At 33.1% G+C, this 19,724-nt stretch overlaps 1 non-coding gene across 1 annotated transcript; it reads right to left on the bottom strand.

Annotated features, from left to right (window-relative positions):
- Positions 1-3,399: 3,399 nt before the first annotated feature.
- LOC139856520 (small nucleolar RNA R71) lies at positions 3,400-3,506 on the bottom strand. The gene has a single exon (XR_011761997.1). It is a non-coding gene; the product is annotated as a small nucleolar RNA R71 (small nucleolar RNA).
- Between the last annotated feature and the right edge of the window lie 16,218 nt (positions 3,507-19,724).

The raw sequence follows: 19,724 nt of genomic DNA, 5'->3' as shown, positions 1-19,724 counted from the left end.
TATAATTATATATATTATATATATTATATTATATTATCAAATACAACGTCGGCAAACTAGAAAACAAACTGATGGGAGCATGCCAGCCTGGCCATGCGATCGCATGGGAATAACACTGAAAAGCCATGCAATCGCATGGCCCTCAGGATCAGTTCACATCTATAAAAGCCAGCGAATTCTGCTCGAATGATAGACCTCAATTTTCTTTCTTCCTCTGTAAAGAATTATATATATTTATATTTATAATTTAAAGTTTAAATTAAGTTTAATAATAATTGGGTTAATGTAAGAAATGTTTTAAGGTTTTGAAAGACGGAACTCTGTCCGTGTAATGCTACGCGATTATTCACCACTGTAAGCTATGTTCTTCCTTTTTAAATTAATGTCTCCTAACTAAGTTATTATTATGCTTATTTGAGCATAAGTAATCGTGATGTTAGGCTAAATATTAAGATGGGGTTATTGAATTTTGTACCATAATTTGGGTTTGGAAAAATGACCGACACTTGTGAACATTGGACTATGGACTATTAATAGATGGGGGGGGTATTGTCTAATTGAATGACAACTCATTGGAATCTTTCGAACCTATCTTCAAATTAGTTAATCTAATAATTATTAAATGATTATGCATATCATGTTTAGTGACGTTTATACGACATCTTTTACAAATCATTTAATTTAATCAATTGGATTGGGTAATTTATTATTCATTATGGCTAAGTGAATAAATTAATGTATCATGGACTAATTATAACAGGGGTGGATTACATACAAGGGTAATTGGTGTAATTGTTAACAAAGTATTAAAACCTTGGATTATACGCAGTCGATAACCTGGTGTAATCATTAAACAAAGTATTAAAACCCTGTTATAGTTCGAATCCCTAATTAGTTGGAATATTTGACTTCGGTAATAAGGTTAATTTGAGGAGCATTTTATAATTATGACCGGTGAACTATTATGGACAAAAACCAGATAGGTTTTAAATAATCCAGGACAAAGGACAATTAACCCAGAGTAATAAATTAAAATCAAAACGTCAAACATCATGATTACGGAAGTTTAAATAAGCATAATACTTTTATTTCATATTTCATCGTACCTTTATTTACTGTCATTTTAATTTCTGCAATTTACTTTATAGCAATTTAAATTCTGTCATTTATACTATCGTCATTTATCTTTACGCTTAAAATATAAAATCGACAAACCGGTCATTAAACGGTAAAAACCCCCTTTTATAATAATATTATTACTTATATATATATATATATATATATATATATATATATATATATATATATGTGTATGTATATATATGTGTGTGTATATATATATATATATATATATATATATATATATATATATATATGTATATATATATGTGTGTATATATATATATATATGTGTATATATATATATATGTGTGTATATATATATATATATGTGTGTATATATATATATATATATATATATATATATATATATTTAAGAGTTTAGATTAAAAAGTTTTTTTTAGTTACAAAAACTAATAAGTTTTTTTTATATAAGTTTTAGTCATTTTATATTTTCTATAAAATAAGAAAATAAAAAAATCAAAGTAAAAAGTAATATATATATATATATATATATATATATATATATATATATATATATATATATATATATATATATATATATATATATATATATATATATATAATACGCTGAACCTGCACGAATTTGGTCTGCATCTCAGCTGAACCTGCTTCTCATGTGATTGCATGAGAAGGACGCTTTAAACCCATGCGACCGCATGAGGTAGTCTGACACACCTGACCTGATCCTCGTACATCATTAATTACGGAGTAAGTTTTAATATTAATTATTATTATTAACCCTAATTAGGTTTTAGTTATTTAATAAGTTTTTAATTTTAAGTTTTAATTTATAACTTGTAATATTAAGTTTTTATTAATTACATAAAATTAATACTTTTATATAAAAAAAATAATATTTTTATAAAAATTAAGTAATTTTATTACTTTTTATATCTTTGTATATCTTTTTATAAATTGTATATTTTAATTGTTTAATTCGTAATTTATATATTTATCGTTCGTAATTAGTTTTAAACTTAGTATCTTGCCCTAGTTACTTTATATTTCTAGATTTTTAGGCTTTGTCGTAAAATCCCTTAAGTGCTTTTTCTTTAGATTAAGATTTAGATGCTTTAGAATTTTACGACGTCGCTTATCGCTTTAATTTTAAATAGATTTTAGTGCCAAATTAAGTTATTGTCGTTTTGGATATAGAATTCCTTTTAAGCTTTAATTCCTTTAGACGCAACTTTTAATATTTAGTTTTTAGACTTTTAAGTTTCGACGCTTTACTTTCTTATTTTTATTTTTTGACTTTTTATTTTTCGACGTTTGTTTTTCGACCTCTTATTTCTCGACGCGCTTTTTCTTTCTCATTTCTACGCTCTAGTTTTTAGGACATAGAATTTTTTTTATTTTCTTTAAACTTCGACGGAAAAATTATTTTAAGCGGTTAAATTGATAGACATCCAAAATTTTCTGCTTCGTAGTAATAGTTGGATTTGTTAGTGGCTGAGTTGTGGATTTTCTGACTTAAAGGATCCTGGCTCCCTGCTGCATCTTTTGGCTATTCGAAACGTGGGCAAAAGCAGAAAAGTCTATTAATTTGATTACTTATATAATTTCTAATAGGATATTCAGTGAATGCACCGAGCAAAACGTTCACCACCTTTCATACGTTCACCACCTGTAACTCAATCAAGACATCTAGCTAATATTTCCGCTGTTGATTTTTCTTTAGAATCATCATCTAGTCGAACGAGTACTCTAATTCAAACTTCCGATAATCCATCTTTTGAACCCGATTTCACTATCGAGAACCCGGAGGATATTCAAGGACAATTCCAAGATCCAGAACCACTAATCATTCCTCCTGAACCACAAACCATTAAATCAGAATCCTCTAGTGATTCGTATTCAACAAATTCAATTATGGAAGTAACGGAACCTCTAAGTATGGAAGACCGAATGAGAGCCACACGCACGGGCCAAGGTCATGCCATTATTAATCCAGATGTTAATGCGCCAGATTATGAAATTAAAGGACAAATCCTACACATGGTAACTAATCAATGCCAATATAGTGGTACGCCAAAAGAAGATCCAAACGAACATCTTCGAACCTTTAATAGGATCTGTACTCTATTCAAAATTAGAGAAGTTGAGGATGAACAGATCTATCTCATGTTATTTCCCTGGACTTTAAAAGGAGAAGCCAAAGATTGGTTAGAATCGTTACCTGAAGGGGCGATTGACACATGGGATGTCTTAGTTGAAAATTTTATTAAAAGATTCTTTCCGGCATCTAAAGCCGTGAGACTTCAAGGAGAAATTTTTACGTTCACACAAAAGCCAAATGAAACATTATATGAGGCATGGACAAGATTCGGAAAGTTGTTGAGAGGATGTCCTCAGCATGGTTTAGACACTTATCAAACAGTACAAATATTCTATCAAGGTGTCGACGTTGCTACACGAAAAGACATCGACACAGCAGCTGGTGGTTCCATTATGAAGAAAACCGCTACCAAAGCTCACAAGATAATTGATAATACAGCCTCCCACTCACATGAGTGGCACCAAAAAAAAGATATGTTTCGTTCATCTAAAGCGGCTAGAGCCAATTCTAGCCATGACTTTCATTCCGTTTCCGCAAAAATAGATGCTTTCGAGAGACGAATGGAAAAGATGAATAAAGATATTCACGCAATACGAATCAGTTGTGAACAATGCGGTGGACCACACTTAACAAAAGATTGTTACGTTGAGCAAACAATAGAACAACGTAAGAATGTTTCCTAAATGAACCAAAGGCCGGGAAATAATTATCAAAATAATTATCAACCGCCAAGGTCGAACTTTAATCGAAATCAAAACATTCTTTACAATCCAAATGGACCCAACAATAACTCGTACAACCAACAAGGTCTGAATAACCAACCAACTCAAAACAACACTTTCAATCAACAAAGACCTAGCTTGTATAAACCACCGCAACAAACCGAAGAGAAAAAGTCAAATCTGGAAGAAATGATGGCAAAGCTAATGGAATCTCAAACACAATTTATTACATCTCAAACCCAAACAAATGAGAGGGTTGATCAGTCATTAAGAACTCAACAAGCTTCTATTTTGAATCTAGAAAAACACGTAGGTACTCTTGCTAGCATGATGAGTGAGAGGGAACAAGGAAAGCTACCTAGTAATACTGAAGTAAATCCTCGAAATGAGAATGTTAATATGGTATCAACAAATTCTGAAAAAAACCAGCATCAAAAGATGGGAAGGTTTTAGATGTGAGTAACAATGAAGAAGTTACAACACCACCACCACCCGAGTATGTAAAGACAGTGGTGACACCCTACAGACCACCCATCCCGTTTCCAAGAAAAGGAGTTGAGTATGAGCAAGTAATAGGTAATAAAGTTTGTGATACCTTTGGAATGAAGAAGAAGAATAAGAAAGTGCAAGAAATAAAAATCGTAGAAGTAAACCTGGTGAAGACAGTTCCACCGAAACCTCCGCCCAGGTTGGGTGATCCGGGCAAATTTATTGTTCCTTGTCTACTTAGTGATTGTGTCATGCATGATGCACTAGCAGATTTAGGTGTGTAATGACCCGGAATTTTCCGACCAAATTATACTTATGAGATTAATATTTACATAAATTAAACCATACCAACATGATAAGCAATCCAAATTGTTGAGACTTGTGTTTTTGAAAAGAGTTTTACACAACGTTTGACCGTCCAATATGACCGATGATATCACGAACTATATAACATACGATAATTATACGTTTGTGTATATATATGTATTTATATATATTTAACATGATTTAAGGATGGTTTAACATCTCATTGTGTACTAATGACAATGAGTTATAAGTATATTTTGAAACTACTAACTTAAGTTTTCAAAACGATAACTATACGTAACATTCTTTGATATATATACTTATAATCTATAATGCTTATACATGTATCGTATATATAATGTATTTAATCACTTTTTAAGGACTTAAATACATAAAACAATATAAGTATATTCACAAAGGATAGCTATATTTGAATTCTCGTTCCGTTTCCTCAAGATTTCTATACGTATATCTAGGGTATATGTACCCGTATCATACCCAGCTTCTATACGTATTTACTATTGGTATATACACATCAAATCAACATCCTAATTAACATTATTACTGCCCTAGATATGAGGTAACTAGGATTTGTCAAGTAGTATGAATTATTAGTAAGAAAACAAAATTAGGAATCCTTTTCTTTATTTATAAACTAAAAACGTTTTTATAAATGAACACCATTTCTTCACTCCATTTTCTCATATCTACACCCTCATTTATCTCTCAAAATACTCCTAACTTCATAATTGATCATCTCCAAGCATTTTTCCCATCATTTAGCTTCAATTACAAGCCTTAAACACCATAAGAAAACTCTTTCAAGAACATATCAAAATAACCACACATTTGAAGAAGTTTACTTCCAACCTTTTGATCTAACTACACCACTCTTTGATTCCAAGATTATTTCTTATCTTTTGCAGTAACTTTGTCCAAGTAACTTGAGGTAGTAACCTTTTTCATAATCTTATTCAATTCATATTCATATAGCTATCTTATTTTGTGGTATAAAATTTTAACAACAAGAACATAGTTTGAATGATTTCAAACTGGTTCGCAAACTAAATAGATCCTTCTAACTTGACTTTTAAAACACTTTAAGACTTGTAATATATCATAATGATATGCTAACCTAACAAGATATAACTTGGTTTTACAAAGAACATCTTAAAAACTGAATCTACGTCGTCGGAGTGCAACCGGGGGCTGTTTTGGGTTAGATAATTAAAAACCATCTTGAACTTTGAATTGGAAGTTCATGTTCTGGAAAAATGATATTTATTATGAATATGTTAACACACAAAAATTTTATGGTTTAACTTAAAGTGTAAGTATTTTTAGAAAAATGATCATTAAATGTTGTTTTTATGATGGAAAATGATCACTTTCATAAGTTTCACCAAAGTTTGACCTATAACCTATGATTTCGAATACAAACTAAGGTATTTTCAGTTCATATTCTTAAAATTTGACTCGATCCAAGGAAGTGGCAAGTTGAACCAACAAAAACGGAGTTGTAATGAAGAAACTACGACTAAAACAAGATTGGGTATCCGAAACTAGTTTAGCTACGAAAATATTTGGAGAAAAAGTATATTAATCATATCTTTTCTAATTAATATGATATTTTATATATAATTACTTATGATTTGATTTTATATATTTCAGGACCACCCGTAAATAACACGAGAAGATTAATCATAAGACCTCATGATTGTACGCAACACGTCATTTGACAACACGGTACTTTATGTACGCAACACGTCATTTGACAACATGGTACCATGGTTCGAGATTAATTCTGATCAATACGAATACGATGGGGTCTTTATTTATTTTATTTAAGCAACTAATTGTGGACCACTAACATCGGACTGCTAACCACGGACTAAGAAAATATTAAAAGTATTAAAAGTATATATATATGTAACGATTACTTAAAAAGAAAATATGTTGATATATTATATATATGGTTAGGTTCGTGATATCTATCGGAGACCAAGTCGAATTAAATACCTTCAAGGCAAAAGTGAGTTTCATTTGCTCCCTTTTTAATTGCTTTTGCAATATATATTTTTGGGTTGAGAATACATGCGCTGCTTTTATAAATGTTTATAAAATAGACACAAGTACTTAAAAATATATTCTACGTTGAGTTGTACCACTGGCATATTTCCCTGTAGCTTGGTAACTACTATTTACATGGGTATTGTAAACGCGAATCCTGTTGATAGATCTATCGGGCCTGACAACCCCAACCGGACTGGACGACCAGTATTCAACGGTTGCACAGTACTTCGTTTTGGTGACTACACTTGGTACGGTGTAGTGAGATTTCATAATAAAGGGAATATGCGACGTTGATTAAATGTTAAGTATGGTTACCAAGTGCTCAACCACTTAGAATGCTTTACATACACTTGCGAGTGTATTATGTTTATGATTATGAAATCTTGTGGTCTATTAACATATTGAAATGATTGTTATAATAAACCTATGAACTCACCAACCTTTTGGTTGACACTTTAAAGCATGTTTATTCTCAGGTACGAATTAAGTCTTCCGCTGTGCATTTGCTCAATATAAGGACATTACTTGGAGCCGATCATTGCAATGGGACCAAATGTTGATGACTTCGTCCAGGTGGATTAGGACGGGTCCTTTCAGTTAGTATCAGAGCTGGTTTAATGCCGTTTATTAGCGAGTTAATCGTAGAGGGGGTTCTCACAGTGTTACCTGTGACGAAGCATTGGCTCTTACTCCTCGCAGTCCCTATTAGGGTTGGCTGTACTGCCGAGAGGGGGGGTCGTAAAATCAGTGTCTGAGGTACGCTCAGTGGTCACAGGCGGTTAGCTGAGAAGGCACTGAGTGGGATGCGTCCCCAACTTTCAGTTGGTATTAGAGCGGTGGTCGTAGCGAACCAGGTCTTGCATTAGTATGTCTAACTAGTAGTTGTTAGGATGCATTAATGAGTCTGGACTTCGACCGTGTCTACATGTCAAAAGTTTTGCTTATCATTTCTAGTCGGAAATCATCTGCTTATCGTCCTTAGGAAATTACCTGCTTATCATTCATAAGTCTAGACACGTTTTACTGCATTTACTGCATTGATAGTGTATAGACGAATTCTTATCTTAGCATATCTGTTATTGCGAACTTTGACTGATATCTTTTCAAAGATTCTCCGTAATTTACGGGATTTTGGTATTATATATACATATGTAAATTATGTATTGAAGAGTACCAAATCTAACTCCTATAATCTATTCCATACCAAAAATTCATTTTCCCCATTATACAAGATGGATTCCGCATCTAGTTCGAATTCTTCAGATTCCGACAGTTATGCCGATATGGATTTCCATTCGGGCTCCGAAAGCAGCGTCACCGGAATGGATCAACCAATTTCCCATCATCTATTCTGGATAAATTGGGGATGGGTTCGTAATATACTAAATCACTGGAGACAAGAAGAAGGTGATCTATTCCATCCACAAAATTGCCCTCTTGGCGATGAACCTGAAGCACTTACCGGCGAACCTATTCGAAACACCATTTTCTCTCTCAATTCTAGAGTATCTCGTCACGATTATATACTATCCCATATTACAAATCTTGTTCATTCGCTCGCTCCAACCGCCAATCATCCCGGTGTACTAGCAGAAGTTAACGAACTTCGCGCTCGCGTGATGGCTTTGGAGAACATGGTGCGAAGGTTGCAAACACCAGCAGCAGCACCAGCAGCATAATCAGCACCACCATCAATAACATCAAAAATACCATCATCACCACTAACAAACAACATCCGCATCACACGTCTCGACATCATAATCTGTCCCACAAACATCAACATCATACGCACCATTGATACTAAGGAGTACCAACAATAATGAACGATGAAGTATTGATCCATAACTTCATTGATATTCTGTGAAGAATATGTGGTTTCAAAATTTTTTAGAGATTTCTTATTCTAGCTCAAACCGAAAAGCAAATGAGATTAATATCATATTAACTCATTAAATTCATGATTTCATCTGAAGAAAATATATATGTATATATGTTTTCATAAAGATTGTAATTAAAAGTTCTTTTGTACAAAATATTAATGGTGAATTTTTTTTAACGGGTAGGTAATACCCGAGGAATAATTAGATTTCATCTTAATAAGTTACATTGTACATTCGTCGAAGCTGATTCAACAATCATTTACTATCCTACTTACAACCACCGATATACGTATCCGTTCACCGCAGAATAACCATTTTCATTCAATTTCATATTTGGATTTTGACTTCCCAGAATCCAACAAGTGGAATATGAAGAAAACATATGACAAAATAAAATATGTTAGAAACAAACAAATTAACTATGAAAAATTTTGTTAAGAATCCACGCTAACTGTTCCAGCTAACTGTTCCTAGCTAACTGATTACATTTTATTTATCGCAGTTTATTTATCGCAATTTAATTATCGCACTTTTATTTATCGTCATTTAATTTCTGTAATTATTTTACGCACTTTAAATATCGGGACACGTATACAATGTTTTGACATATCATATCGACGCATCTATATATATTATTTAGAATCACCATAGACACTCTATATGCAGTAATGATCGAGTTCTCTATACAGGGTTGAGGTTGATTCTACAATAATATATATAGTTTGAGTTGTGATCGAGTCTGAGACGTATACGGGTCACGACATGTATTAATTAATTCGTATATTATATATTAAACTATATATGAATTATTGGACTGTTACTGTGGACTATCGACTGTGGACTAATGACATTGGACAATTAAAATGAATTAAAATATTGATTATAACATATGAAACTAAACGTTTCTTCAAGATTGCCACTTGATTTCATCTTAAACCTCATTGTATCTCGACGATTACAATCAGCGTTTAAATCTATCATGATTCTTAAAAACACCTCAATCGAGAGGATAAACCAACCGCACTTCATCTACGGAAGAAAAGATTGATGCATATAGTTATGCACCTGAAAAACCCTCGGAAACTGAGTAAATGTTTGACACGTATCTGTTCTAGTTCCTTTGACATTATTATTACCGAAGATCATTTTGCAATCCCTTTCCAAAGTAGCTAATTTTGTCACAGCTCCAGCAAGTCAACTCCGACTTTTCATCCGAAACAACTTTATTATAACCGCGATATATATGCGTACTCTTTATTGTTACTGGGGAACCTTTTATATTCCACAATATTACAATCAGCGATTAATCATTCTAAAAACACAATTCTCCTGAAACTACCTCAGTTTGATAACCGATGACCCAGATCAGTTAACTTTGAAAATGCTGACGAAGCAGCATGTTGTAGATGATCTTAATGGCCAAAAGTTTGATGATAAAGAAAGGAGTGTTATGAATGCTCGATAGAAAATTTAGTACCAAAAAGCGGATTATGCGAAACTATGAAGAAAGCCGTAGACAAATCACAAAGAATAAGTTTGCTTTCAAAGAATCCAAATGATTCTGTGTCTGCTGAAATTGTTAGCAAACATCTTATTTCTCATTCTAAACCTTCACAGACAAATCTTCTTCATCATCCATTGATATTAGAAATTCTAAGATATTCTCGTATGTTCTATTATAAATATCCTCCATATTTCTGGCGATATTTTCACAACTATTCTTATCTGAGATCATTTATCTCTCCGTAATATCTGCAACATAAAAGAATCTGTGTTAGTTTCTAAATTCTGAAACCTTCGTGTTTAAAATATGAATGTTTTGAAGTAGTGTTGGGAACTGAAGCATGGATTAGTATAATATAATGACACTTGATCAACGTCATTATATTACAGTAAGTCATGCTGAGTTTCTAATGAAGCATGATGATTCACAATACCGTCATCATGTGCCATTTACACGACTCTTACATTCTATCTAATCTCTAAATATATCAAGAGAATATTTTTCTAGATGACTCGGTCATCTCCAGGGTATTCTGGTAATTTAACAAATCAAAATCGTTCTATTACCATTTTCTTCTTAGAGCATTAGCTATGTTCATTCTGAATTTCATATCTACGAATTCCGGACCATTACTCGCTTGACTCAAAGTCGGGAAGAGAAAACGAAAGCATGAAGCTCTGAAAAATAAGGAAGAATATAAACTCCGATAATAACCCCGAAATTACAAACCGTGTATATCGATGCAGATAGCAATATAGAGATACGGGAGAATTAGAAACACTATAAACACAAGAGTATAGTTGAAGTAAATAGATTCTTCTGGTGGTAGATGAAAAAGAAGAATGACAGATATAAAAGTTAGGAGTATATCAAGAATCAGGACTGGATGGAGCATATTGATGAATGCTTTAAAGTAAGAATCAAGGGAGAAAGAATAGAAGGTGTGAGTCGTGGAAAATAAGGAAACGAAGGGGTGAATTTATAGTGAAATATCCGACAGAGCAATCGAAACAGATTATTGCATATAATCGAAGAAGATCCTGATTTCCTTAATCACCAAAGAACCAAATCTTATTACGTAAGATTCTCTTTAAATCCCTTAAATCCCGAAAATCAATCATAACTACGTCATCGGTTAAGACGAATATATTTTACTCATCTCACTCTTTTACGATAGTCTCATTTATATTCTTCACATAATCGAATCGTTTTATTTACATTACTCAATGATGATAAAACTCCATTATCACCTTATATTTGTCATGAAAACCTTCTTATTGTTATCCATAAAAACCTCTATCAAATTTCGGGGATGAAATTTTTTTAACGGGTAGGTACTGTAATGACCCGGAATTTTTTGACCAAATTATACTTATGAGATTAATATTTACATAAATTAAACCATACCAACATGATAAGCAATCTAAATTGTTGAGACTTGTGTTTTTGAAAAGAGTTTTACACAACGTTTGACCGTCCAATATGACCGATGATATCACGAACTATATAACATACGATAATTATATGTTTGTGTATATATATGTATTTATATATATTTAACATGATTTAATGATGGTTTAACATCTCATTGTGTACTAATGACAATGAGTTATAAGTATATTTTGAAACTACTAACTTAAGTTTTCAAAACGATAACTATACGTAACATTCTTTGATATATATACTTATAATCTATAATGCTTATACATGTATCGTATATATAATGTATTTAATCACTTTTTAAGGATTTAAATACATAAAATAATATAAGTATATTCACAAAAGATAGCTATATTTGAATTCTCGTTCCGTTTCCTCAAGATTTCTATACGTATATCTAGGGTATATGTACCCGTATCATACCCAACTTCTATACGTATTTACTATTAGTATATACACATCAAATCAACATCCTAATCAACATTATTACTGCCCTAGATATGAGGTAACTAGGATTTGTCAAGTAGTATGAATTATTAGTAAGAAAACAAAATTAGGAATCCTTTTCTTTCTTTATAAACTAAAAACGTTTTTATAAATGAACACCATTTCTTCACTCCATTTTCTCATATCTACACCCTCATTTATCTCTCAAAATACTCCTAACTTCATACTTGATCATCTCCAAGAATTTTTTCCATCATTTAGCTTCAATTACAAGCCTTAAACACCATAAGAAAACTCTTTCAAGAACATATCAAAATAACCACCCATTTGAAGAAGTTTACTTCCAACCTTTTGATCTAACTCCACCACTCTTTGATTCCAAGATTATTTCTTATCTTTTGCAGTAACTTTGTCCAAGTAACTTGAGGTAGTAACCTTGTTCATAATCTTATTCAATTCATATTCATATAGCTATCTTATTTTGTGGTATAAAATTTTAACAACAAGAACATAGTTTGAATGATTTCAAACTTGTTCGCAAACTAAATAGATCCTTCTAACTTGACTTTTAAAACACTTCAAGACCTGTAATATATCATAATGATATGCTAACCTAACAAGATATAACTTGGTTTTACAAAGAACATCTTAAAAACTGAATCTACGTCGTCGGAGTGCAACCGGGGGCTGTTTTGGGTTGGATAATTAAAAACCATCTTGAACTTTGAATTGAAAGTTCATGTTCTGGAAAAATGATATTTCTTATGAATATGTTAACACGTAAAAAATTTTATGGTTTAACTCAAAGTGTAAGTATTTTTAGAAAAATGATCATTAAATGTTGTTTTTATGATGGAAAATGATCACTTTCATAAGTTTCACCAAAGTTTGACCTATAACCTATGATTTCGAATACAAACTAAGGTATTTTCAGTTCATATTCTTAAAATTTGACTCGATCCAAGGAAGTGGCAAGTTGAACCAACAAAAACGGAGTTATAATGAAGAAACTACGACTAAAACAAGATTGGGTATCCGAAGCTAGTTTAGCTACGAAAATATTTGGAGAAAAAGTAAATTAATCATATCTTTTCTAATTAATATGATATTTTATATATAATTACTTATGATTTGATTTTATATATTTCAGGACCACACGTAAACAACACGAGAAGATTAATCATAAGACCTCATGATTGTACGCAACACGTCATTTGACAACACGGTACTTTATGTACGCAACACGTCATTTGACAACATGGTACCATGGGTCGAGATTAATTCTGATCAATACGAATATGATGGGGTCTTTATTTATTTTATTTAAGCAACTAATTGTGGACCACTAACATCGGACTGCTAACCACGGACTAAGAAAATATTAAAAGTATTAAAAGTATATATATGTAACGATTACTTAAAAAGAAAATATGTTGATATATTATATATATGGTTAGGTTCGTGATATCTATCGGAGACTAAGTCGAATTAAATACCTTCAAGGCAAAAGTGAGTTTCATTTGCTCTCTTTTTAATTGCTTTTGCAATATATATTTTTGGGCTGAGAATACATGCGCTGCTTTTATAAATGTTTACAAAATAGACACAAGTACTTAAAAATATATTCTACGTTGAGTTGTACCACTGGCATATTTTCCTGTAGCTTGGTAACTACTATTTACATGGGTATTGTAAACGCGAATCCTGTTGATAGATATATCGGGCCTGACAACCCCAACCGGACTGGACGACCAGTATTCAACGGTTGCACAGTAGTTCGTTTTGGTGACTACACTTGGTACGGTGTAGTAAGATTTCATAATAAAGGGAATATGCGACGTTGATTAAATGCTAAGTATGGTTACCAAGTGCTCAACCACTTAGAATGCTTTACATACACTTGCGAGTGTATTATGTTTATGATTATGAAATCTTGTGGTCTATTAACATATTGAAATGATTGTTATGATAAACCTATAAACTCACCAACCTTTTGGTTGACACTTTAAAGCATGTTTATTCTCAGGTACGAATTAAGTCTTCAGCTGTGCATTTGCTCAATATAAGGACATTACTTGGAGTCGATCATCGCAATGGGACCAAATGTTAATGACTTCGTCCAGGTGGATTAGGACGGGTCCTTTCAAGGTGCGAGTGTGAGTGTTATGCCTCTTTCATTATATAAGAGATTAGGAGTAGGTGAGTTAAGTCCAACAGAGATGAGTGTTCGACTCTTTGATCAAACCATTAGGCACCCAGTTAGAAATGCTGACAACCTACCTGTTCAAGTGGGTAATTTAACCTTTTTAGTCGAATTTATTGTCATTGACATAGAAGAGGACTCAAACGTTCCTCTAATTTTAGGTCGACCATTCTTAGCGTCCACCGGGGCGTTATTTGATGTAAGAAAAGGTAGAATGACACTTAGTGATGGTGACAAATTGGTCACCTTTGTGATTCGAAAGTCTAAATCTCCAGCAACCAAAACCGTTGAACCAATAAAAACGATCGATTAGAAGCATATTGTTTTACCAACTCCAACGGTAGTGCTTAGCAATAATAAAACACTTAAGTGTGGGGAAGATGAAGTAACACCTAATGATGACTTGATAACAAAGAACCCCGTTGTTGATACAAAATTAAATGACCTCGTTATTAACAGTTCAACGAAGAAACTTATTAAACGGATTCGCGATGCTAAAACCAAGGGGAACTTTAAGTTATGTAACCGGTTAGTATCCAATCTATTGCCTAAAGAAAAGGCAAAACTAGTTGAATTTGTGGATATTACACAGGAATCCGACCAATGGCTTAAAGCAAAAGTCACAGATATGCAAGTTGATTAGAAATTGACGATGAAGTTAATCACAATTTTGACACCACAGCTACCTAAGTGTGGGGAGATTCAAATGTTCTAAAAAGAAAATACTATCGAGAGTTAGTTGTTCTGTTCTCGTTTAGTTTCGAGAATGGAATTCGATTGGTCTTTTCCACTAGCAGACACTAAAGAGGGTAAAACAACTAATATATGTTTGTAGTTTATCTTATGTACAAAACATGGTAAAACAGCGCACTTTCAAAGACTGCCATTAAGTATAGCAAAAGCAACTAATTTTGACGACAAGACGCAAAATATCAAATGTGATATAAAATAATATGTTTGCAAACGGGGGCATTGCATGATCTCATGAATTTATAATTATAGTCTGATTTATAATTAACCTCATGAATTTATAATTATAGTCTGATTTCATGCAAATGAGGGCATTGCATGATCTCAAGTGTGGGGAAGGGTTATAAATTCTCTCGGGTTTACACTTAGTTTAATTGCCAAATTTTGTGAAAATTTGGAAAATTTTCAACTAAATGAATACAAAATCATGTTTATATATATTTATGAACGATAAAACTAGGTGTTAATGCCAAAATTATTGTTACCTCGGAGAGAACATAAATGGAGAAACAACCCAAAACGCTTGAATTCATTTAAAATGGAATAGAAGAGAATAAGAAGGCAAAGAAAAGAATAAATAAAAGCTAAGTGTGGGAAGAATTTACCAAGTTCTTTAAAACACATATCACATATTTGGTACAGATTATTGCAGGTACTTTTGCTTTGGACTAAACTAATCAGTTTTACCAGATTATTGTAATATATTTGAAAGAAAGATGGATATACACGATGAATCAATTCCATCATTAAAAGGAAGTAAAGTCTTCCGAAAAAGACACGCGCTTCTTGATTTAGGTCAGGAAGTTGTCGTCCAGATCAGCTGTAGGTTGACGAAAAATCTAGAAAAGTCATCTCGAAAATCAGCAGGAAATCCACGGACCTCAACATCAAACAGGGTCGCCAAGTGGTCAGACTTATCCTAACCATGAGAGGATCTGTCTCGTAAAATGGGGAGGGCGCCGTGCAAATTAGCTTGATAAGACTAATGAATCAGACCCCCAGAAAGGATAATCTCCTTAAAGATTAAAAATCAGCTTTTAAGCCTGATATTACTCAATCCTTGAGATTGACCTTAAAAGATTGAGAATTACAAACTCATGGAATTCGATGATATCTAAACTCGAGCTTGAACGAGAAAATATTTTGATCAAAATTAAAACCGAATTGTTTTCTGAAAACCCATTTTCAATGCATTCATTACCATTGAACGTAAAATCCTAAGAATTCATCAGAATTCATTAGGCCACCTGAACCAAATCGGGTGTCAACCGTAAGAACGGTGGTTGCATAGCAAGGTCGAAGACAGGACCTTGTGCCAAACCGAAAAATTATAGGGTGATCTTTACTATTGCTCCTACAAAGGATAGTAATTGCATCCGACACGTTGTGGACCATGAACATCTGCATGTCATTAGACATCGCCTTAACAGTTGCTTGTTCATCTCTTTCCTTTACAACCGGACGGTCGTTTACCGAATGGTAATATACGGAGAAAGTATACTAGACGTGTTGCTTTCCTAATACAAGGTTAGCAAGTGGGTGACACAAAACCGCAAAGTTTTGAGCTAAAATTTTCAAATCTAAAAAACTTACAAAACCCACAAAAACATTTTGCAACATCGGTGAAGGGTTATTCCTGAAAACTTATCTAGGGTAAAAGCTAGAATGAATTTTCAAAAAGATCAAATATTTTCATAAAGATCCAATTTCCTTTAAAGGATCTACATTTTCATAGTCATGTGGGTCTTTAAACCACATCGTTACTATCATTGTTTATACCACTGTATCAATATCACTGATGTATAAATTGTGAGAATAAAAAAGTGATTCGAGTGAAGTGTGATTTAATTTCAAGTTCTGTATTGCTTGAGAACAAGCAACGGTCAAGTGTGGGGATATTTCATAGTACTCCAAATGAACATATATTTAGTATCAATATCCTTCCAATATGTAAAGCTTTTAGTTACTATTGTTCTATTTTTATGTAATAATCGTTTAAATAAATAAGTGCGAAGACGAAAGACGAAAACGACGATTTGAAGATGCAAATGACCAAAAAGCTCAAATGTACAAGATATAATTCAAGTGGTTCAATTTATTGATGAGAAACGTCTAAAAATTATAAGAGTACAAGTCGCGGAACGCAAAGTACAAGATATCTACGCGTACGAAAGGACGTTCAAAAATCCGGAACTGTAACATCCCGTTTTTTCCCGTACGTATCGAAAGGTACATACTTAATCGTGTGTACGTTTGTAACTTGTCGTTTAGGCGTAATTGTGTGTGTGTGTGTATATATATATTTATATATATATATATGTACTTGTTAATGTGTACGTATATAAGTTTGTATATGAGTTTGGTTAGCGTTAAGTCTTGTGTGGCTTAGATACGATGTTCAGACGTGTATTGGAAGCTTCAACGACTTGAATGTTGTGTAAAACGATTTTTGGGTTTAAGGTTGTCGAGATGGCCAGATAGTGCCTTAGGTCGCGCCGCGACACACGGGTCCGCGCCGCGGCATATCGAGCAAACCAGGGACAGAACCTGGGTTAAGAAGGGGTGATTTTCCCTTTGTTCATCGCGCCGCGACGATTTGAGCTGCGCCGCGACATTTCTGCCAGACTGGTGCCGGTTTTAACTCAAATTAAATGAACACAAAGGGCAAATTGGTAATTTGGTATATAAATCTGATGGGAGCATTAAATCCCAACCACACACCCATTTCATTTAATTTCTTTTCCCTTTTCTTTCTATTTTCTCTCCCAAAACTCAACACCCATTTAGATTTAAAGTGAGATTTGAGAGTGAAGGATTGAGGGTTGATCTTTGGAGCAAGAATTAAAGTTGTTCATCTTGTTTCTAGCTACGCGTTGATAGTCTCGGTAAGTTCCAACTCTATGTTTTAAGTTTTAATTGATTAATGGCTAGGGTTTTGGTTACTAGAGACTTGTATGACCCATTTGAGGGTAAAATGGGTGAATTTGTGTTATGATGTTGTAATGAAACCCTAATGGCCACAAACTAGGGTTTTGGTCTTATGATTTGAGGTTGTAAGTGTCAAATGGTATTGCTAGTCACTAATACACTTTTGGATTTATGGAAGAAGTGTTAATGGGTAAGTTTGACTTGATTGAGAGGCTAAGTAATTTAAAATGGGTCAAAATGTACTAGTTGACCTAGTTTGGGTGAAATGGGTATGAATTATCCTAAGTTTGTGTTAATTGAAGTTAGTAGACTTTAATGCACTAGCTTTAGTGGTTAAAGTCGGGTCTTGGCCATTTAAGGGCGGTATTGGTGTGATGGAGTCATTTAATGCGAATTGGGTCATTAAATGCTCAAGTAAGTGTAATGTGGTTAATTCCACTAGTTGGTGTATTGAATGTGCACCTAATGATTTAGGTACATTGCATTAAAGCTCGGACGTGCATAATCATCATCCTTGTGACAAGGTGAGTGGAATAAGTATACATGTACGTATATGATGTGTTTACTTGTAGAAATGGATATGTGTTGTCCAAGTTAGTGATATATGCGTTGTACACTAACGGTTTTAAGAACGGATATATGTTGTCCAATTTAGTGATTATATGTGTTGTACACTAATGATTTATGAATGGATATGTGTTGTCCGATTTAGTGTTATATGCGTTATACACTAACGATTTTATAAACGGATATGTGTTGTCAAAGGGTTAGTGATATATGTGTTGTGCACTAACGGTTGTTATGAACACCAATAGGAAATTAGAGTACCGTTCCTTTTATGATTGGTTAACCATGGTTGTATGAATTGTGCATTAGCATACTTAAATATGAACTATATGCTTTTGTTATTGCTAGCTCAATGTGAATTGCGGTCATTGGTATATGCATAATGTTTTGCATGGTTGTCGAATTGCTAGCTTGTGTACGGTGTTGTGTAAGTGTTTGCAAGTAGATATATTATATATGTGTATGTATAATTATTGCATTCACTAAGCATTAGCTTACCCCTCTCGTTGTTTATCTTTTTAGATGCAGGTGTGGACAAGGGCAAGGGGGTTATTGGGCACTAGGTGTCCTTGTTGATGTTATGATGAAGCTTTTGGAAGTTGACCTACGTTTTGGGTAGTTTAGTCCCAAACCATGCTCAAGGGGTCGTTTGGATTATAAACTATCATTTGTAGTTGGTCAAACTTGTATCACATTCGTTAATGGCCTTTGTGCCTTTTTGTAAACATTAAACTCATTGTATGTTTTTAATGAAGCGTGTGGAATGGTTCACATATTTAATTGGCGCGTAAATGTGTATCATTTAAAAAAAAAAATTATCATACGGAGTACGGGTTGGGTTGTTTCAGGAACCGAGACATAAACCGGGCATAAACGTACAAGACAACGGAGCTAAAATTACAAGTCTACTATGCACATGAATATAATATAATATATATAATTATATAAAATTATATATATTATATTATATTATTAAATACAACGTCGGCAAACTAGAAAACAAACTGATGGGAGCATGCCAGCCTGGCCATGCGATCGCATGGGAATAACACTGAAAAGCCATGCGATTGCATGGCCCTCAGGATTAGTTCACATCTATAAAAGCCAGCGAATTCTGCTCGAATGATAGACCTCAATTTTCTTTCTTCCTCTGTAAAGAATTATATATATTTATATTTATAATTTAAAGTTTAAATTAAGTTTAATAATAATT

Source organism: Rutidosis leptorrhynchoides, chromosome 6, assembly GCF_046630445.1.
Source record: "Rutidosis leptorrhynchoides isolate AG116_Rl617_1_P2 chromosome 6, CSIRO_AGI_Rlap_v1, whole genome shotgun sequence".
Lineage (NCBI taxonomy): Eukaryota > Viridiplantae > Streptophyta > Magnoliopsida > Asterales > Asteraceae > Rutidosis > Rutidosis leptorrhynchoides.
This window is presented reverse-complemented; position numbering and strand designations above follow the sequence as displayed.